The sequence below is a fragment of the Mus caroli genome, chromosome 13, assembly GCF_900094665.2.
Source record: "Mus caroli chromosome 13, CAROLI_EIJ_v1.1, whole genome shotgun sequence".
Taxonomy (NCBI): Eukaryota; Metazoa; Chordata; class Mammalia; order Rodentia; family Muridae; genus Mus; species Mus caroli.
Window position 1 is genome coordinate 37,627,663 of NC_034582.1, and position 7,139 is coordinate 37,634,801.

Below are 7,139 nucleotides of genomic sequence, written 5' to 3' on the forward strand. Positions count from 1 at the left end.
AAATTCCTAACAAGAAGCAGTTGATGGAAGGATACTTCTACTTCACAGTTTGAGGGTACTATCCAGCAAGCCCAATAATGGTACTTTTCACAGGGTGATAGATGTTGCTCTTCACTGTGACAAGAGGAACATTCAAAGTTGCTTGCTTGCACCTGGGTGCACCAGGAAACAGAGAGATGATGGAATCAGGCCCAGCTAGAAATCTCTACTCCCACTAACATACTTGCTTCAGCTAGGCTCCAACTTAAAACAGCACCAAGCAGAATAGGTCCCTATGGTATTGGTGGGAATGCCTGTTTGGTTTTGAATAGGAACAAGGAGCTAAGGTGCATATTTTAGATATCAAAGCAGACTTGGCATCCAGGTTTTCTCAGCATCTCTCAGTCCCTACGTACCATACTCTGCCCACAACAACCCGGGAACTTTCCTCCCAAGGGCTGAGCCACCCTTCCCCCCAGAGGATCCTCCCTATATAATTCAGACATTTTGAGCTCTCTCTCTCTCTCTCTCTCTCTCTCTCTCTCTCTCTCTCTCTCTCTCTCCCTCAATCCTTGGGGCCAGTGAATTCACTCAAGAGCAGCTTCCCAATAAACGTACCTTTAATATATCCTAATCTGGCTTGCATTGGCTCATTTTGCTGGTGGAGAAATAACTTCATTTCATGTCCTGATCATCACTGCAGATGCCCTAACCTTATACACAGATCATTTACAGCAGCAGTTCTCAACCTGTGGGTCACATCCCCAATGGGATTGAATGACCCTTTACAGGGGTCACTTAAGACCATTGGAACACATAGATATCTACATTCCAATTAATAACAGTAGCAAAATTACCACTGTGAAATAGTAACAAAAATAATTTTATGTTTTGGGGTCACCACAGCATGAGGAACTGCATTAAAGGGTGACAGCATTAGGAAGATAGAGAACCACTGATCTGTGAGGATGCTCTCATCTAATGTCCCAGTCAGCTGCAGGGATGCTCCAATTTCATGCCTCTGTCATCTGGATTGGGCAGCATGTACAGGGTCAAGATGGAACACATCTCAAGATGAAGAGAAATTTATGAATAAAGCTATATAACTCATAACTCTATTACATCACAGCCATACACTCCATTTATGATGGGCACCAAAAATTAAACAAAATATTATGTCCATATTAAAAGTGTGGCATTCAGATGTTAGGGACAACAGGAGAGTATCCTATCTTATCTGCAGAATGATCACAAATAGAGCATCCTGGGAATCTAGTCGCCCTTTGGTTCTAGAACCTTTCACAGATACCAAAAATCTGTGGAAGCCAAAGGCCATTTTATAAAATGGCATATGTTTTTCTATAGCCTATTCTCCCTGCACTATACATTGAAATTCATCTCTAGGTTACTAATACTGCCCAGCATGGTGAACTGCTGTTTTCTGTGGTTAGCCATGGAGTAATAAAGAGAAAGGGTCTATGTGTTTGGCACAGATACAACCTTCGTTGTAGGTATGTATTAGTTATTGGCTTCTTGTTGCTGTAACCAAACATCTGAGAAAGAACAATGGAAGGGAGAAAAGGTTTATTCTCGCTCATGGTTTGAGGGCACAGTCTACCATGATGGAGAAAACAGGCCAACAAGGCTCCCATCTACCACACTTGGAAACAAACAGAGAATAGAAAGTAGGTTCAGGCTACAAACCTCAAGGCTTCCCCACAGTGGCCCTGCCCCTCTAGCTAGGCTCTGTTCCTGAAGATTCTATAATCGCACCAAACAGTGCTACCACCTAGGGACCAGGTGTCAAAACACTGGCCTGTGGTGGACATTTCATATCGAAACGCCAATTTTTGTCCTTGGATGAGTTCACAGATAAGGAATAGAATGCTCTGACACAGGGAGATGATTACATTGTATTTTATTTAAACATGGGATGGGACGATGCTGCATTTGACCTCTTACACTGCAGAGAGCTTCCCTTCATGTTCCATTTCCAGTGCATGGGTTTTGTTTGTTTGTTTGTTTGTTTTCTCCCCTTCTGGAAAACGACAGATTGCAAGTGGCATAAAGTACCTGGACAATTCCCTGGAAATGTTCTTGGTGGAGAGAGCCCCACTGGTTCTGTGCTCCTGTTTTTGCTGCTGGGAGAACACTATGTTCCCTCAGGAGCCTGGCAAGACCTCATTAAGTCATAGTGTTTTCACACGCTCCACTGCTTAGCGATCTGAGAAGAAGGGAGTACCCTCCTACATTCTCTACCTAAGGGTGTATCAGACCTTGTGATTGCCCCTTCTGAGCTGCTCTTTCTCTAATAATGCCCAATATTGAATAATTCAGAGAAGCAAGACCACCAGCAGCATACACGGACACCCCACCCTGCAGCATGTGTCCTGGTTGTGCTCAGTCTATTGACGTATCTGTGAGCGAGATGTAAACAGAGTTATTAATCACCTGGCACCTTCTACCCATCAGCTACTGTCTAACTTCTGGTATTATTATAGTCTGATGTGCTGTTGTGGGAGTTTGTAGGGCTTTTTATTATTATTGTTGTTGGCTCTATACCAGGCATGGACAAAAGCTTGCAGACAAAGTCTCAGTCAAACTTTAAAACTAAAAAGGCTCCTTTTACATGGCCTGAAAGTAGTGGCCCCACAGGTTTTTCCAGATGCATCTTAACTGTCTTCTTTGTGTATCTCCTGGAGGGCATATGTACAGAAACATTAAAGAAGTCTACAAGTTAACCAATGAGGGTAGTGTAGTCTCAAACTTATCCTTACTAATTCCAACTGTCTCAGGAAAAGAAATACAATGACATTATCTACACTATCCTCCTCCATGCTCCAGCCACTCCACGTGTAGAAGGATCAGACATTTATATCATGTGTTAACCAGGGCATAGCAAAGAGAAACTCGAGTTAGTGCCCTCAGTCTCAGGCAAGCAAGATGGGCTTGCGGATAAGTGTGCTTTCTGCCAAGCCTACGACAACAGTTTGACTCCTGGGCTCCACATGGTGAAAGGAGAAACTTAACTTGAGCAAGTTGCCCTCTGACCATATGGACCGCCCCCATCTCTCTGTCTCTGTCTGTCTCTCTCTGTCTCTCTCTGTCTGTCTGTCTGTCTCTCTCTCACACACACACACGCTCATACACAAATAAATACACAAATATAAAAACCAAACAAACTTTCAGTTTCTACTAAAGATGTCACCTGCCCCCAGTTTCCTTTTTCTGAGACTAGCGTCAGCATCCTTGGCACGATTGAGGCCTGCACACCCCTTACGTTCTTTTGCTCATAGTTATTGCTACCAGAATCCTCAGATCAGGTTCACATCTGGATTGAGGGCTCTAGTCAACTCACCTGCACCCAGCCTTTTCCTCTGCCTTCCTCACAGCTACCAGACTAAGCCCTTTTGAATGCTTTTGGAAGTGGGGCAAAATGTTAATCTATCCCTTAAGATGACCACAGATTGCCTTTGTCTGCCTTTCTCTCTGTCCTGTCTTAGCTCTTCCCAATATGGCCTCCTAGCTGGACCGTTCTTATGCCTCACAGATGCCACTAGGTTCTGCCCTAAGTTTTGACTTGAATCCTTCCATCAACGTTCCCGTCTTAAGTTTTCCTGCATCTCCTGAAGATTTGAATTGATCACACAAGAAATGAGCTCGAGCCAGGCTTTATTTGTATTATCTTTGACCTGGTTTCTCTTGGTCCCTGTCAGATTTGAATCTGCTGAAATTTAAACCACCATTAAATAACCTCCCACTCGGTGTTTTGTTTCATGGTTGTTCAAAAAGTGGGACATCTTCTATATCAATGCCACTATCACGCAGGCTCAGAGAACATTGTGGAATAGGAAGTGGAGACAATGAAACAGATGGGGAAAGAGAAGGAGGGTTGTGGGGTGTCCTTTTCTGGATCAGACATAGCTGTGGATGTCACAGCAGATGTGGTCATTTGCATAAGAAGTCAGCAAATATCCCAACATGGATGGCTAAATGATTTCCAGGTCCATCCCTAACCTAGGAGCTACTGGCACTTGATAGCCACAGGGCAATGGATTATCATCCTTTCTGGAGGGTGTGACCACTGGGGAGGGGTTCCCATGCTCAAGTGGATGGCTCTAAACCCATGCACATGTGCTCGCTTAATAGATCTAGTTATTACAAAAGATAATTTAAAAAGACATGATGTTGAAAGGGAACAGGTTGCAGGGCTCATGAAGGAAGTGGGGGGCAGGAAACAGATGTAGATATAATCCATTCCATTGCTTACATGTATGAAATTCTCAAAAATAAAGAAAGAATGAAAAATGGACATTTGGTATGCACCACAAGAGAAATTCTCTATACCATATATGTGATAAAATACTTCTTAAAGTCAAAGGATATATGCTTTGTTGTTTTTATATCCCCAAGTATTTTTCTGTTCAACATGCATTCAACAAATACGTAGAAGCACAGAAGCACTGCAGGCCTATGAACAAGAAGACAGACCTTGCCTCTATCTCTGGAGCCAGCACTGGGTAGACCTGTAGCCTTAGTATCTTTGACACTTATTAATCTTGTGGTAAGTTAAGCAATGCTCCCCAAATGAGTACGAAAAGCATTTGTGGCAGGTTCACAGCTGGGGGGGCTGAAAGAAATGCCTCATGACCTAATAACAGTAACCATGGGAGAATCACATCCAGGCATTCACCTTGAACAGCCATGCCATGCCTCAGGGCACCTGCAAATAGCAAGATGGACATTCAGGACAAGTCCCTGGTGAGATTCTATTGACCTCTACTGCCCTCTATCCTTCTGGGGACTGGAGATCCTGTCTATGCAGATCAAGGTTGTAGGTAGGTTGTACCTGTGTACATCATCAAGGTACACCATTCTATACCTTGCACAAGTAATGCTCCTTTAATTTTGTTTTGTTTAGAATTCATTCATTTCATATTTATTAGTGTTCTGCTCTCATGTCTGTCCATGTATTGCATAGATGCTTGTTGACCGAGAATATCAGAAAAGAGAGTCCAATCTCCCAGAAATAGAGTTACAGACAGTGTGAACCTCCATATGGGTGATGGGAATAGAAGAAGGGGACTCTGCTCTAAACCACTGATCTATCTCTCCAGGCTGAAGAGAGATGATTCTAAAATAAAAATGTAGACTGTGGAGATGACTTATCGAGTAGAGTGCTTGACCTACCTATGTAAAATGAGGGCTTGTATTTGAATCTCCAGTACCCATGTGAAAATCCAGCACGTATCCAAGCTGGAAACCATTTCTTCATTTAATTTGTTTACAACACCGCAGCTGTACTGTGAGCGTGAAGCTGTGTGAAGAGATTCCTGTCTCCTCAGGAGCATGCTTATGAACCCCAGGGTGAATAAGCAGTTCTTAGAATGCTGAAGGGCTGGTCCAGCGCCTAAAGATCAATAAATGATGACTGCACCCTAGAGCCAGCAGGAGCATTTACACAAACACATGCCCACACCCACACCCACACAAACGCGGCATTGTATGAGTAACCGCCCTCGGAGATCCCGATTCAGTGGTTCTGTGTTGGAGCCATATGTCAATACAATTTTTTAATGTTCAGACTATTTTTAATGCACAGTGAAAGTCAGAGTCCTAAGTGTTCCTCCTCCCTCCCCCCTCCCCTGCCCCATATTAAAGTTAGAGGAATGCAGTTTAGCAGCACCAGGGTGACTTCCTCATGGCAGTGTTCTTGAGTGCCCATCTCGAGCATCTACCATACATCCAGTCTACCCAGGGATCTGGGAGGAGCTATAGTCTGGAAGTTAGCAAGTGGTCAGGACTTGGAATCAAACACAAGTGCTTTGATTCTGAAAGAGATGGAGTTCGTTCTACTCTATCTCTTTCAAATCAAGACATGACTATTAACAATAACTTTTGAGTAGACCACAGCAATAGTTTTGGTCCAAATCCCAACCCTTTAGAGCAAGCTCATTAATGAGGTCTTAGTATGGGGTTTATGGTCTCCAACAACATATGAGCTGCCCAGGTCATACTCTCTGTGACAGTAATTTAAAAACCTATGTAGAAATAAATACTGAAGACATTGACTCCAATCTCTGGGTGTTTTTGATGTTTGTTTGTTTGTTTGTTTGGTGTGGATGAGTATGTGCTTGGCTTTCCTTAGATTTATCTATTTCATGTGTATGTGTGCTCATCTGCATCAATTTATGTGCACCACATGCATGGAGATCAGAAGAGGGCATCAGGTGCTCCAGAGCTGGAATTACAAGCTGTTGTGAGCCACCATGCTATTGTTGGGAACTGATCCCAGGTCCTCTGCAAGTCAAGTAAGCACTCTTAAAGAGTCAACTCTTTAGCTCTACAACATGTGTTTCAATGGTCTTCCTACTACCTCTTACTGGTCACATTTGTTTTGTTAGCCTCCGTCTCAGAGCTCATTCATTTTCATGATTTCAACTTGCTTGGTCACAAAGGCCCGTGCTTTTCTTTTGTGTGTGCATGTAGTATGTATGTATGTATGTATGTATGTATGTATGTCAGTATGTCACCAAGAATGGAATCCATCACCTGCCACATGGTACTGGCTATTTTATGCCAACCTGACACAAGCTAGAGTTATTTGGGGAGAGGGACTCTCAACTGAGGAAATGCTCCCACCAGGTGGGCCTGTGGGTAAGATCATGATGCATTTTCTTGGTTAGTGGTTGATGGTTGATGTAGGGGGCATAGCCCACAGTGTCACTCCTGGACTGATATATTGAGATATATATATATATATATATATATATATATATATATATATATATATCAGCTATAACTGAACTGGGGTGAGAGGTACTTGCTACCAGTCCTCCCTTCTTGTTTCTAGGAGCTAATTTCTTGCTTTAGATATGTTAAAGGATTCCACTTGAAATACCATCTGCTTTCTAACAGAGATCACACCTTGCTTAGTAAAAGGCACCATTTATTGCTCAGGCTGAAACCTGTGTCCTTGCCTGTGTCTGACATGTGAGACCAATTAGTAGCATAAATTTTGTGCTCATCTTCCTTTCTTTCAACTTTGACCCTGTGATTAGATGTTGTACTGGCTATTTTTGTGTCAACTTGACACAGCTGGAGTTATCACAGAGAAAGGAGCTTCAGTTGAGGAAATGCCTCCATGAGATCCAACTGTA